This window comes from Trachemys scripta, chromosome 3, assembly GCF_013100865.1.
Source record: "Trachemys scripta elegans isolate TJP31775 chromosome 3, CAS_Tse_1.0, whole genome shotgun sequence".
Classification (NCBI taxonomy): domain Eukaryota; kingdom Metazoa; phylum Chordata; order Testudines; family Emydidae; genus Trachemys; species Trachemys scripta.
The window spans coordinates 121,156,105-121,170,477 of NC_048300.1; the positions used below are offsets into that span (position 1 = coordinate 121,156,105).

General features: G+C 50.4%; 1 protein-coding gene across 1 annotated transcript in view; it reads right to left on the reverse strand.

The window, feature by feature from the left end:
• The window catches only part of GTF3C6 (general transcription factor IIIC subunit 6), a gene marked incomplete in the record, with an annotated part of 19,295 nt that extends 8,645 nt beyond the window's left edge, over nt 1-10,650 (reverse strand). The window contains 1 exon segment of the mRNA XM_034765864.1: nt 10,556-10,650.
• Between the last annotated feature and the right edge of the window lie 3,723 nt (nt 10,651-14,373).

Below are 14,373 nucleotides of genomic sequence, written 5' to 3' on the forward strand. Positions count from 1 at the left end.
AATGTTCTTCTGACCCCAAAGGGTCAGCCACATCACCAGGTCAATATTACTTTGGATCTTACGTAAAATACCATGCTGACAGTCAATCCTTTAGAGCAGGCCTGCACAGCACGCGGGCCACATGCAGCCTGCGTGGGCCCACTGTGCGGCCCGCGGGCAAGCGGTGGGGGGCGGTTTCCGGGTTCACCTCCTGCCCCGGGGGCCCGACTTCACAGCCCCGCGCTCTGACTGCCCTGACAGTCAGAAGCGCGGCTGCCAGGTTCGCCCCCTGCTGGGGCAGGGGGGCCCGACCGCCCCCACCCCTGGGCAGGGGGCGAACCTGGCAGCCGCGCTTCTGACTGTCAGGGCAGTCAGAGCGCGGGGCTGTGAAGTCGGGCCCCCGGGGCAGGAGGTGAACCCGGAAACCGCCCCCCACCGCTTGCCCGCGGGCCGCACAGTGGGCCCACGCAGGCTGCATGTGGCCCGCGTGCTGTGCAGGCCTGCTCTAAAGGATTGACTGTCAGCATGGTATTTTACGTAAGATCCAAAGTAATATTGACCTGGTGATGTGGCTGACCCTTTGGGGTCAGAAGAACATTTTGTATAGTGAGCAGAGTTTTTAAATAACTTTTCACTGTACTGGACCTAGGTGCCGATTGGGAACCAGAGAACTGGAATGCAATAAAGGGAGCTGTGCGATTTCTTTATTTTTTTAGCTTCTCAATAACCAGTGTGGGGGATCAGAAGCACAGTTTGTGCCTGGTTGGTGAGTTTAACTTCAGTGTTAACCACCAGTTTGGGAGTGTCTGCTCTTCCTTATGCAGCCTGCCCTGGCCTTATTGTGGGAAAGGAGAAAAGTGGCTTGGAGTGAGAAAGTGGTGGTGTTCTGTAAATATAGAAAAGTTTTCTAGTAAGAGTACAATACGATCGCAAGGAATACAATTTAAAGCAAATCACATTGATACCGGTCAAAATATGCAATACTATGATATTACCTTTGGGCAAGGTCACCAGTAACTTGCCCAGTCAGCCATCTGTGTACCATATTTCAAATAAGCTGGGTCAGACCCAAGAACAAAATGTATTCAGGAGAACAGGAATGATACATAATGTATGTATGAACTTGTATTAAGTTTCTCTGATGTCGCTGTAATTGAGATTTAGGAACTAATTTTATTGACTCATTTATTTTGGTCATCAGTGGCATATTCAAAGGCATTTTTCATCTCTTTCTAGCTTTGGGTCTACCAAACGTCCACATTTTACATAACCCCTTATATATGTGTAGTAAGTGAAGGCAATGTAGTAAGTAAAGGCCTAATGAAGGCCCAGTATGAGGCCTGAACCAAACTAAAGTAATGGTCAAGACTTTGCTAATATGAAGCAAAGTTAAGCTGTGAGCAAGAGGCAGGCCCTGCTCACAGAAGTTGGCAAGGAAAGGGCTGATGTTGCATAGTTACAGTATAAACATGGTACCAAGACACACTATACCGGAACATTCCACAGATAACATGGAACAGGCCGACCCATCCCAATGACAGGGGCAAAAGGGTAAAATGATGGATAGAGTTGTTTTGATCGAACCAACAGGTACAAGGTGAGAGGCGGCACCTTATTACGTAGAGGGGTTGTACCTTGCTACGTAGAGGGGTTGCACCTCAATACGTCAGGAGTGATGTGTAACTTGTTTGTACCTGTGTATAAGAATGTGTCCTTGGGGTGGTGTCTTTGTCCGGCCACGGGGGCAGTGGAAAGTCCCGCCACTGAGCCGGGTCCTTGCCAAGAGGCACTTTTCTCGTAGTATGCCCTGAATGAGGCTCAGAAACCTACAGGGAACTGCAATTGTGTCCGAGATCGCAATAAACCTGTCCGAGGTGCTTTTGTATCTTAGTAGACTCTGTGGTTATTGGGGGTTCTCGTCGGGTCTGCTGTGTCAGCTATCTGCGCAGAGCTGGGGCAGCACACAGAGGGAACACAAGCACGCAGCCGAGTGATATCAACAGGAGAAAGCAGAAGCACCACACCGGTAGCCTCTCACAACAATATGGAAGACACTAATCCTTTACAAGACTCTGAGGCAATCAGTAGTTTCCACAAGCAAGACACCTTGTCTCACATAGGGGAATCAATTAAAATCACTCAATTGCAAAAGAGTGAGGACTAGGTAACCCTCTCTGCCTTTGACAGTAATTTTGTAATACAGTAGACAACCTTAAGAGATAAAAATGTCTGCTGAAAACCTAACACTAAGCTGCTCTTCATATGCTGTATATCAGGGCTCACTGGGCAGTATTTTGGGCTGAGAGAGTAAACAGGATGTCATTAAGGTAAAAATGGGCATTGTTTGCAAGCTATTGTCAAGAAATTGTCAGGAAGTGTACTTGCCCATATTAAAGTTGCATGGATCAGGGTAAAATTTTCAAAATCACCTAAGGCCTAGATCCACAAAGAGACTTAAGTGCCTAAGCCCCAGATTTAAGTGACACTGCAATCCACAAAGCCCCTGCTTGGCAGCCACCTAAGCCTGTATGTATGCAAACTCACTCAGCACCTAAATTTTTGCTGTCAAAGTTCTCTAGATGCCTAAGTTTCTGTCTCTGGGCATGCACACAATGCCTCACTCTAGCAGTCTGGACACCTATCTCATGCCTAAACCCCAATGGGATCCTCAAACCAGGTGAAGATAGAGGTCCCCTGGCCTATCTTGCCTGCGGGGCCTGATCTGGTAGGAGTGCTCAGAGCACGCCTACTGCATCGGGGCCTGTTCAAAATCAGTCTGAAAAAGATGGTAGTGGGACTCAGATTCCACTCCCCATCTTCCACAGGGGAGACCCTCTGTTCAAATCCTTTCAGGAGAGAGTGCTCTAATCAGCAGGCTAAGAGACATTCTGATGTTGGTTTCCCTCAATCTCTCCTGTTGAAGTTGTATTTTGGATAAACAATTACCCATTGAAGAGGGGGACTAGACCCTGGGTATCCCCACTCCCAGGTGAGTAACTACCATGCTAGAGTCATTCTCACTGTCTGTCTCTTGCCCAATGACTATTTAAGTATTTAGCTAAATGGAACAGCTATACCAGGAAAGACAGAAGGAGATCGACATCAGAATATTCCATAGCCCAGCAGTTAGGGCACTCAGAGGTGGGAGGGCATTCAGCGGTTGGAGACCACTGTTCAAATCATTACTCCTCCGCAGGCAAAGGGCATAATGGAACCTGGGTGAGTGCTCTAACCACTGGGCTAAAAGTTATAAGAAGGGTACTGCCACCGGCAACACTTCATCCTCATCCTCTGTTTCTTGCAAGAAATTGCTTAGGTGCCTAAGCTGTCTGACTCTAGGAGCAGAGCTCCTGGGTATGGATCATAAACAGATGTAGGCACCTCCCTGTAGCTTGGACTTAAGCAACTAACTCAATAAGGGCACAGGACGTAAGAAACACCCCTTTCCTGAGCATCTCACACTAGCTACTTTAGACAACTCCACACCAAGTGTGCTGGTTTTTGTGGATCCCATTCTTAGGCATCTCTCCCTCCATGCATTTTATAGGGAACCTAAGTACCTAACCCGTACTTTGTGGATTTGTGGATTCCACTAGGTGGCTACGCATGCAAAAGTTAGGAGTTCAACCTCTACATCCCTTTCTGGGTCTGGGCATAAGTGACTTACAAGCCTTAGTCACCCCTGATTTAGACTCTTAAGTCACTTGGGTGTTTTTGAAAGTTTTACCCTAAGTTTTGCATAAGGGTATATTCACAGGCCAAAGGGAACTTTTAATATTCATTCACACTGTCCACTGATGCTAATTGCTCTGTGCACAGACCATGGACAGTTTATCGCCCATATAGTCTGCATATTTCTGCACTAAGGGTTTGATCCAAAGCCCATTGAGTTCAATGAGGCCCTAAAATTTCCCCTAGTTCACGAAAATAAAAACTTGCCTCTTTGCTGATATGTTGTAGTCAAACTCACCAAAATCTTGCATTTGTTTTCACATTTTTCTAGGAAGTCTGAATCAATAATTCCAGATAATTCCACCATGACCAGCTGCTCCTGCAAAATAAACATATAAAGCTCATGCATCATATATTTAGAACACTAAATATATTAACTTTAAAATGAACACAAATATGTCTATTACTTTGCTATTAAAACAGACCACCCTCAAAACTAGAACTGTAGAACCAAAATTTGACCTATATTCTTTGTTTGCAAAACAACACAAAGACATTGCTATACCAGAGCAAAATATCATCCAACTAGTACACATTCTGTCCATGTCACCAAAACTGCAACTGAATTTGAAGGTTGTTTGCATTCGACCTCAGATAGTGTTCAGTTTATACCTGGAAGAACAAGGACTGGCAGTCCTTATAATTTTATGCTAGCTAGCGTAACAGCACATATTATACTTATTCATATTTTTAATTAAATCTTACAATGCTTCAACATTTACCAATTATATACTGTAGCAGTGAATTTTATAGGTTAATTATAAAGTTTTTTCCCTTCTATCTGTTTACAGTGTGTTGCCTTTCCATTTAATTTGTTCTTGTAATTCCTTATTTTGAGGGGATGGGGAGCATAGGAGGAGAAAATGGTGTTGACAGATCCTTGCCGGTCTTTTTCTGAAGATAAACGATAGATGCCCAATTTTCATGACCAATCTTATAATAGTGATCAGTGAACACACAATTTAATTTTAAAAGTGTAGCAAAGGAAATATTGCAAGTTTGATTTTACAGCTTATGAGTAGCTATTACACTTTTTGTTAAGGTTACGGTAAAATAATGTGACAGTACCAGTATTATTTTCAAAGTTCTTCCTCCTATATAATGAAGTATTTTTTCCAGTTTCAGTTGTCTACATGTAACAATCTGGCTTTGCCATCACTCACAAAAATAAACATCTCAAATAAAAACCAACTTTGTTATAACTGGAAGATTTTTAAAACATGACTCCATTGGAGAGGCAATGCAGTGCAATGGATAAAGTACCAAATGGACTTGGGAGACTTGAGTTCTACTTTGCTCTCCACCACTTAACTTTCTGTGACCTTGGGCAGTCATTTCACTTCTCTGTACCTCAGTTTCTCCCTTCCACACTTGGAGTATCTTGTCTATTTAGAATGTAAGGTTCTGGGGGGAGGGACCATCTTGTATGTTTGTACAGTGCTGTCAGGACTGAGATCCCCACTTTGAACTTTAGGGTACAAATGTAGGGGCCTGCGTGAAAAACTTCTAAGCTTAATTACCAGCTTAGCTCTGGTTCGGCTGCCACCATTTTCAATGGATTCCCTCCCTGGGAAACCTTGAAAAACCTTCACCAAATCCCTGGTGAAAACAAATCCAACCCCTTGGATTTAAAACAAGGGGAAATTAATCAGGTTCTTAAAAAGAAGGCTTTTAATTAAAGAAAAAGGTAAAAATCATCTCTGTAAAATCAGTATGGAAATTAACCTTACAGGGTAATCAAACTTAAAGAGCTCAGAGGACTCCCCTCTAGTCTCAGGTTCAAAGTACAGCAAACAAAGATAAACACTCTAGTAAAAGGTACATTTACAAGTTGAGAAAAACAAAGGAAAACTAACACGCCTTGCCTGGCTATTTACTTACAAGTTTGAAATAGGAGAGGCTTGTTTAGAAAGATGTGGAGAACCTGGATTGATGTCTGGTCCCTCTCATTCCCGGAGAACGAACACCATCCCAAAACAAAGAACACAAACAAAAACCTTCCCCCCCCAAGATTTGAAAGTATCTTGTCCCCTTATTGGTCCTTTAGGTCAGATGCCAGCCAGGTTACCTGAGCTTCTTAACCCTTTACAGGGAAAAGGATTTTGGAGTCTCTGGCCAGGAGGGATGTATAGTACTGTACACAGGACAGCTATTACCCTTCCCTTTATAGTTATGACAAGTGCCTACCACAATTGGAACCTGATCTCAGATGTGCACTCTAGGTATTATCCTAATACAAATAACCCAGTTCCAGTATCCTGTGTGAAATGAACTGGTGTCAGTCCACTTCCTATCTGACTGGTGTCCACATTATAAAAGCCACTATCAGAACCTGCATTCTTTTAGAGCGTCAAAGGCTTGCTGCTCTACACTATAAAATGTTACCATTTGTAAACCATCAAAAGTATGCTTATAAAATTTGCAGAGGACACCAAGCTGGGAAGGCTTGTAATCACTTTGGAGAATAGGCTAGGCTAGGATGAGAATTCAAAATTACCTTGACAAATTGCAGAATTAGTCTGAAATCAGTAAAATGAAATTAAATAAAGACAAGTGAAAAGTATTGCTCTTAGGAAGGAAAAATCAAATGCACAACTACAAAATGGGAAATAACTGGCTAGGCGGTAGTACTGCCGAAAATGTTTGGGGGTTACAATGGATCACAAATTGAATGAGAGCCAACTACGTGTTGCAGTTGCAAAAAAGGCTAATATTCTGAGGTGTATTAACAGGAGTTTCACATGTAAGACACAGGAGATAACTGGCCCTCTCTACTTGGCACTAGTGACCTGGCCTCAGCAGGAGTATTGTATCCAGTTCTGGGCACCGCACTTCAAGAAAGATGTGGATAAACTGGAGAAAGTCAAGGTGAAAGCAACAACAATGTAAAAAGTTTAGAAAACTTGACCTATGAGGAAAAGTTAAAAAAACCTGAGCATGTTTACTCTAGAAAAAAGAAGGGCGGGGAATCCTGATAACAGTCTTCTAATATGCAAAGGGCAATTACAAGAGGACAGCGATGGATTGTTCTCCATGTCCACTTAAGGTAAGGTAAGAAATAATGGGCTTAATCAGCAGCAAATGAGATGTAGGTTAGCTAGTAGGAAAAACTTTCTAATGACAAGACTAGTTAACTTCTAGAATAGGCTTCCAAAGGAGGCTGTGAAATCCCCATCAGCAGAGGCTTTTAAGAAAAGGTTGGACAAACAGCTGTGAGGGAAGGTCTAGGTTTACTTGGTCCGATCTCAGCATAGGGGGCTGGACTAGATCGGGGTTCTCAACATTTTTCTTTCTGAGACCCCCCCTCAACATGCTATAAAAACTCCAGGGCCCAGCAGCGGCAGGGGAGGTCTCGGGGCAGGGGCATAGGCGTTGTTTGACTTCTATTGGGGTACAGGGAGGGAGTGCCACCTCCACCCCTTGACTCATCTCAGCAGGCCACCCAGCATGTCTGGGTTGGGGGGGGGGAGGGGAGGAGGGCCCACAACCAAAACCTATCATTCAAAAGGTGGAGGGCTTAGCTCAAAAAGTTTGAAAACAGCTTAGGGTGCAGGGAGGGAGTAGCTAGGGGCTGTGTGCAGACGGTGTAGCGCAAGATGCAGGGAGGGGGTAGCTGGGGCTGTGTGTACACAGGCATAGGTGCTGACTCCGTGGGTGCTCTGGGGCTGGAGCACCAACAGGGAAAAATTACTGGGTGCTCCGCACCCACCGTCAGCCAAGCTCCCCCCTCCAAGCCCCCTTCTCCACCCCCACCCGCCGTGTCCCCGTTCCTCTCCCTCCTTCCCTCTGCTTCCCACCACCTAACAGCTGCGTTTAGGACTTTCTGGGAGGGAGGGGGAGGAGTGGGGATGCAGCGTGCAGGGAGAAGGTGGAGAAGAGGCGGGGCAGGGGTGCGGACTTGGGAGAAGAGGGTGGAATGGGGGCAGGAAGGAGGCAGGGACTTTGGGGAAGGGGTGGAATGGGGGGCGGGGCGAGGGTGGTGCAGGAGTGGGGTCGAGCACCCACCGGGAAGACTCGGCACCTATGCACACAGGGGGTGGCTGTGGGTGCACGGAGGGAGTGGCTAGGGGCTGGGTGCAGGGAGGGGATAGCTTAGGGTACAGGGAGAGGGGTAGCTCGGGCTGTGTGTAGGCAGGGGGATAGCTCGGTATAGGGAGAGGAGTATTGGGGGCTGTGTGCTGTGAGGACTCCCCTACGATACCTGTTCCCGGCAGGGCCGGCTTTAAGCCGATTCGGCCGATTCCCTGGAATGGGCCCCCGCGCCTAAAAGGGCCCCGCAACATCCAGGGCTGCCGGCAGAGGGTGGGGGGGGAAAAAGCCATGTCCTGCTTCTCTAACCTCCCTCCAGCGCTTGCGCCGCCATGCAGCCGATCAGCGCAAGCCTGGGAGGAAGGGGTGAGGAGGAGGAGGAATGCAGCATGCTTGGGGAAGGGGCGGGGATTTGGGGAGGGATCCAATGGGCCAGGGCTGGGGGCGGGGCCAGGGTGGGGATTTGGGGAGGGGGTGGGTCTGGGGCCAGGGCAGGGATTTGGGGAGGGATCCAATGGGGCAGGAAGGGGGTGGAGTCGGGGGAGGGGGGCGAGACAATTCACGTCCTGGCATGGGGCCCCGCACCTGCTAAAGCTGGCCCTGGTTGCCGGAGGGGTCTGCCAGCCATGGAGCTGGGTCTCCCCACCCGGGTGGGCTCTTACCGGCTGCCTCTGCAGGAGCAAAGGGGGCTGGGAGCTGAGAAGCAGCTTCAACCTGGGGCATCAGAAGGAGAGGCGGGAACGCTGCCCCTGACTGCCCCACACTGCCTGGCTCCAGCTTCCCACCTCCGACCAGTCCAGGGGGCAGGGAGAAGAGCTGCCCCCGGGGCTGCCGTGCTCTTGTGATGCAGGTTTTTTGGGGGGTGGGAGGGGAACAATGCCCTCCATGTCCCCAACTCTGCCCATGGGCTCAGGGCTTCTGCCGCACCGGGAGTACCAGGGCTCCAGGATTCAGCCCCACACCTCCCAGCTTCAGCCCTTTGGGGGAAACCGGTGGGGCGCCGGTGAGGCTGCACCCGACCCTGACACAGCACAAGGCCTGGATCTACCCCAGAAACACCCTAGGGCCCTGCTCTTCTGTGCCAGGTACACCAGTTGTGGGGCAGGCAAGATCCAAGTATGGAGAGGCTCAGTATGAGGGGATCCAGGTGTGGGGTGAGAGGGTTGTGTGTGTTGTGTGTGGGAAAATCTGGGTGTAGGCAGCTCAGTGGGGGGTCTAGGTGTGGGGGGATCTGGATGCAGAGAGGCTCGTTGGGGAGGGGGGGTTCCAGATGTAGGGGCAATAGGACTCTACAGGGGCTTTGAGGTGAAGGTGGCTGGGGCTCAGCGGATGGGTCTGGATGCTGAGGGAGTGGGGGTCTGAGTGCAGCTAGTTGGGGGGTCAGTGGTGTGGGGGTCTGAATGGGGGGATTCAGGGGGCTCAGGGTGATGCAGGGCATCAGGGTGGAGGGTAGATTGTAGGCAGCTCAGTGGGCAGTGGTCTAGGTGCAGGGGTTCGAAGGCGGAGGGTCTGGGTCCAGCTGGACTCCAGATGCAGGGGTTGAGGTTCAGGGGGGTGGGGTTCGGGTATGGAGGGCTACAGGAGTTCTGGATATACTGCGCGATACTTGGCAGGGGTGTCTGGATATGGGAGGTCTGGATGCAAGGAGGTTGGGTGGATGGGCGAGCAGCTCCCCATACAGTGACCCCCCCCTGCCCAAAGCTGAGGAGCGATGGGGGCAGGAAGCAGGGGATGAGGCTGAGCTTCTTACAGCTGGGGGAAGTTTCTGAGGGTGGGTCTGACACAGCCCCAGCCACTCCTTGTAGGAGAAGAGTGGGCTCCAGCCCAGGAGCCACTGGATGGGGTGTCCTCATCCCCGCAGTGCTTTACCTCTCTGCCAGCTGCTTCCGGTGCCTGAAACAATGTACCTATGCTACTAGGAAGTAGTGCATGACTGCTCTTGCAGCTGCCCTTTCCCTGTAGAAAAAGTCGTTTTCATTTTTCTGCAGGGAAGCAAAGAAATCTGCGGGGAAAATTAATTCTGCACACATGCAGTAGCATAGAATTCCCCCAGGAATAATAGGTAGTAGCAGTGAGTTTGCAGCAGGCCCAACCATGCCCAGCTTTGTACCAGTTAACCCAAGAGGGGACAGGCAGTATGACATCAAAGCAATGTACTATCTCGCTATTCATTTCCACACAGCAGCAGCATGGCTGCGATCACCACAATTGCTCCCAACAGCGTTCTTCCACTACTCTCTGCGGGCCATGCCAGAGAGAGCAATGACTGAAGGGCGGGGAGCATGACCGCCGCCTTGCCCTGGGATGGGGGCACAGCCGCAGGGCTGTGCGAGGAAGGCGGCAGCGCTGATGCCCAATTTGGTGCCAATATTACGGGAAAATAGGAGTGCGGGCTCCCGCCCACCGTCTGTCATTGACACCTCACCCTCCGGCCGTGTCCAGCCTCGCTTCCCGCCTGGCCAGACACCCCCGGGCCACACCCTCCAGGGGCCAGCCCGCCCGGGGCTCCGGTGCCATACAGCGTGCAATGAGTGGAGGGAGCGCGGGGGACCGTAGCCTCGGGCTGTCCTACGCGAGCCCCCGGCAGCTCGCACCGGCAGCAGGGGCAGCTAAACGCCGCCGCCACCCCCCACTAATCAGGCCGGGCAGCAGCAAGGAGCCTGAACACAGACACCCGATACCTGCGCCGCTGTTGGAGACTCCTACCCACCTCCACCTCCTCCTCCTCCTTCGCCGCCGCCGCCATGTCCCGGGCCCCGCCGCGAGCCAGCGCCTCAGCGCGCACCACGTGACCCTGCCGCCGCCATCTTAGATTCTCAGATCCTGCCGCCCGATCCTCCCAGGCGGGAGCGCGCCCGGAGCTGCGGAGTCCTGCTCCAGCCGCTTGCTAGGGCGGGGAACGGGCTGGGGCGCGCGCGGGCGGCGGTTTGCTGGAAGGTCCCTCCGGCCCCAGGGTCATAGAGTCGCCCGCGGGGAGACTCCAAACGTCTCCTGGCTCCCGCCGGGGCGAACGGGCCCTAGCGCTTGGCAAACGCTAACGGGCACCGCGCAGTCCCGGGCCTGAGAGGCCTGTGGGCGCAGCGGGCTGGCGAGGGCTGGGCCAGGCCAAGGTGTAGCCCCACAAAGTGCTCCCCTCCCCTTTTGCTACTGGGAGCGGTTTCTGCCACGCAGCGTAGCAGTTTGGTAAACCCTCCCGGTCTGCTTCCTCTGGGGGGGGGGGGGGATGGTTGCAAAACGGGAGGGATGGGGTTGTGGTGGAAAACACTCCCAGTCTGCTTCCTCCTGGCTAATGTGCCAAATTGATCTGTTGCATGATTGAGGCATACTGTTTTACTTTTTTGTGTGTGAATCCGTGAAAAGGGAGGTAAGGTTTGGGGGAACGGAGCATGCCCCTGAGCCCAAGGTGAGACCACAGTGGCCCCTTTTCATTTTTTCCACTGGCTTCTCCTTGCTTAGTTCCAATGACTGGGCTGCTCATGCACCTGTCACTGGTCCAGGGATGGTTGCGAAACGGGAGGGATGGGGTTGTGGTGGAAAACACTCCCGGTCTGCTTCCTCTGGGGGGATGGTTGCAAAACGGGAGGGATGGGGTTGTGGTGGAAAACACTCCCGGTCTGCTTCCTCTGGGGGGGGGGGCAAAACGGGAGGGATGGGGTTGTGGTGGAAAACACTCCCGGTCTGCTTCCTCCTGGCTAATGTGCCAAATTGATCTGTTGCATGATTGAGGCATACTGTTTCACTTTTTTGTGTGTGAATCCGTGAAAAGGGAGGTAAGGTTTGGGGGAACGGAGCATGCCCCCGAGCCCAAGGTGAGACCACAGTGGCCCCTTTTCATTTTTTCCACTGGCTTCTCCTTGCTTAGTTCCAATGACTGGGCTGCTCATGCACCTGTCACTGGTCCAGGGATGGTTGCAAAACGGGAGGGATGGGGTTGTGGTGGAAAACACTCCCGGTCTGCTTCCTCTGGGGGGATGGTTGCAAAACGGGAGGGATGGGGTTGTGGTGGAAAACACTCCCGGTCTGCTTCCTCTGGGGGGGGGGTTGCAAAACGGGAGGGATGGTGTTGTGGTCGAAAACAGTCACGGTCTGCTTCCTCTGGGGGGATGGTTGCAAAACGGGAGGGATGGGGTTGTGGTGGAAAACACTCCCGGTCTGCTTCCTCTGGGGGGGGGGTTGCAAAACGGGAGGGATGGTGTTGTGGTCGAAAACAGTCACGGTCTGCTTCCTCTGGGGGGATGGTTGCAAAACGGGAGGGATGGGGTTGTGGTGGAAAACACTCCCGGTCTGCTTCCTCTGGGGGGAGGGTTGCAAAACGGGAGGGATGGGGTTTGTGGTGGAAAACACCCACGGTCTGCTTCCTCTGGGGGGATGGTTGCAAAACGGGAGGGATGGGGTTGTGGTGGAAAACACTCCCGGTCTGCTTCCTCTGGGGGGATGGTTGCAAAACGGGAGGGATGGGGTTTGTGGTTGAAAACACTCACAGTCTGCTTCCTCCTGGCTAATGTGCCAAATTGATCTATTGCATGATTGAGGCATGCTGTTTCACTTTTTTTTGTGTGAATCCGTGAAAAGGGATTTTTTTTTACTTTACTCTTCCAATTTGCATCATATACAAAGCAATTTTTGGGGCCACTTCCATTAAAAAAAAGTTGCAATACTCTAGTAACATGTATTTGGAAATGTAAAAAATAACCAGTGAAATACATTCAAAAATTAATTTGTAATAATTTGAAAATACACAAAATACATTATTTAAAAACATTCAATGCTTTAATGGTATGTATATATTTGCAATTACATAATGGGCTGTTGCTGGGTGATGGTGATGGTTAGGATGGGGTCGGGGGGGGGGGCCCCACACCTTACCATGGCGCTTACCCCCTCTCCTGGAGCCTCAGTGTGCTGCGACCAGGAGCGGCCCCGGACCGCGTTGGAGCCACTGCCACAAAGTGCTCCCCTCCCCTTTTGCTACTGGGAGCGGTTTCTGCCACGCAGCGTAGCAGTTTGGTAAACACTCCCGGTCTGCTTCCTCTGGGGGGCTACACCGGCAGGAGAGGAGAGTTTTTGGCCCGGGGAGGGGAAGTGGCTGCCAGGCGAGCGGTGGTGGGAGGGAGGGAGGAAGAGCGGGATCGCGGCCTGTGGCGGAGGTGGGGGTCAGAGGGCGGGGGAGGCAGCAGGGCGATGTGGCCCTAGGGCTCTCTCCGCAGTGGGGGTACAGCCGGCCTGTGCCGGAGAACTTACTGGGGGCTGGTCCTAGGCTGTGAGCTGCCTCCCCACGGCCCAGGGGGCAGCCCAGACCTCAGCACAGTTGGTGCCCAGTGATCTTACGTGATATGTCTGCCGGCCCGCTGCTGCCCAGCTTTGTCCCTAGTCACGCAGCCACACAGCCCCTGTCTGCTGAGAACTTCTAGTAGCCTCCTCCCTCTGCCCCTGGCCAGGGGCCATGCAAGCTGGGTTAGTCTGGAAGCTGTTATGGGAACCGAGCTCGCCTGGGGTTTACAGCCAGAGTGCTTCATTTTCGTAGGCTGAACTGAAAATGTAGCTGATGGCTGCCAGAGGCAGGTGATTTACCAGCCGTGGCCTGTAATCTGTCAATCAATTTCATGGAGCAGTTACCCAGAGCTACTAGTGAATGAGTAGGTAGACTCATGGAGAGGAGCAGCCCCAAATGCAGAAAGGATTCTGGAGCATTTTTGCTTTTAATCCAGGAATACAAAACAGATTACGAGCCACATGAATTCTAACTCTGTGGGTGATAGGTGGGGAGCAGAGTGCATGGGCTTTTTCCATTCCAAGTGTTGCTTGTTTTTTTAATCTGAATCAATAATTTGATATAATAGCAGGTCACTCCCCTCAGCACAGGTGATAGAACTGCAATATTTCACAAGGTTTTAAGAAATAACAAAAGTGCATTTGAGTGACTTATTTCATATTCTGCCACTAGAAGGAGTTACGAACAAAATATTGCTTGATTTAGAGATCTTGATCAAAACATTTGAGAGGTTTTCAATTAGTTTTTAACTTTAAAGGCAGTAAACATAGACCACTTTATTTCAGTGATCTTCTCATGACTCATTCTGAGGTGATAAAACTAGCCTTTTAATTATCCTTAACTACTGGTATTGTGATTATTAAATAATTATACTTAATTATAATGTTTTGGGCCAAATCTTGACGTGTTTAGACAGAACGTATAGTGACTTGAAGTGAAGTTCTGCCTGAGTAAGGACTGCTGGATAAAGCCTTTTATTTTCAAAGTGCTTTACAAACATCTAATACTCACAAACTACAGCACTCCCATGACACAGGGTTAGTACTATTATCCTCTTTTTATGGATGAGGAAACTGAGGAAGAGAAGTGACATACCATAGAGAGCCCTCATGAGAGCAGAGACTAGAACTCTGGGGCTCCTGTTTGTCAGTCCTCAAACCCCATCTCTTGCTTTAGATTTAGACCCCAATCCTGCACAGACTTATTTGCATGCTTAATTTTATGCACTGTGGTAATTTTATTGACTTCAGTTGAGTTACTGATACTATGCAAAGGTAAGCCTGGATTTAAGTCTTTGCAGGATTGGGCCCTATAGATTGGAGCTTTTGGATTAGGGTGACCGGATCACCCAAGTCAAATAT